At 37.3% G+C, this 233-nt stretch overlaps 1 protein-coding gene across 1 annotated transcript in view; it reads left to right on the top strand.

Moving 5' to 3' along the window:
* Positions 1–233, top strand: part of LOC119593853 (cytochrome P450 3A30-like) — a gene marked incomplete in the record, with an annotated part of 11,223 nt that overhangs the window by 5,771 nt on the left and 5,219 nt on the right.

Here is a 233-nt window from a genome sequence, read left to right as displayed (position 1 = left end):
GGCCAGGGTTTTCTTTAGCCTGTTTGGGGTTCCGTGTCCGGGCACGTCAACGTCCGATTCTGCACCAAGCGACTCATTTTTTGTTTTTTATTTTTTCATGGCGAAATAATCATATCATCCTCTTGAGCTTTGTGACACACCTCAACTTTTTTTTTTTTATCTCTCAATTGCATTCATCATCTCTCAGGGTTAAATATGCATCTTAATATATCATCTTAGTAAAATATCTTTCT

The sequence above is a fragment of the Penaeus monodon genome, chromosome 32, assembly GCF_015228065.2.
Source record: "Penaeus monodon isolate SGIC_2016 chromosome 32, NSTDA_Pmon_1, whole genome shotgun sequence".
Taxonomy (NCBI): domain Eukaryota; kingdom Metazoa; phylum Arthropoda; class Malacostraca; order Decapoda; family Penaeidae; genus Penaeus; species Penaeus monodon.
The sequence above is the reverse complement of the archived record's forward strand: the minus strand, read 5'-3'. Positions and strand labels throughout refer to the sequence as shown.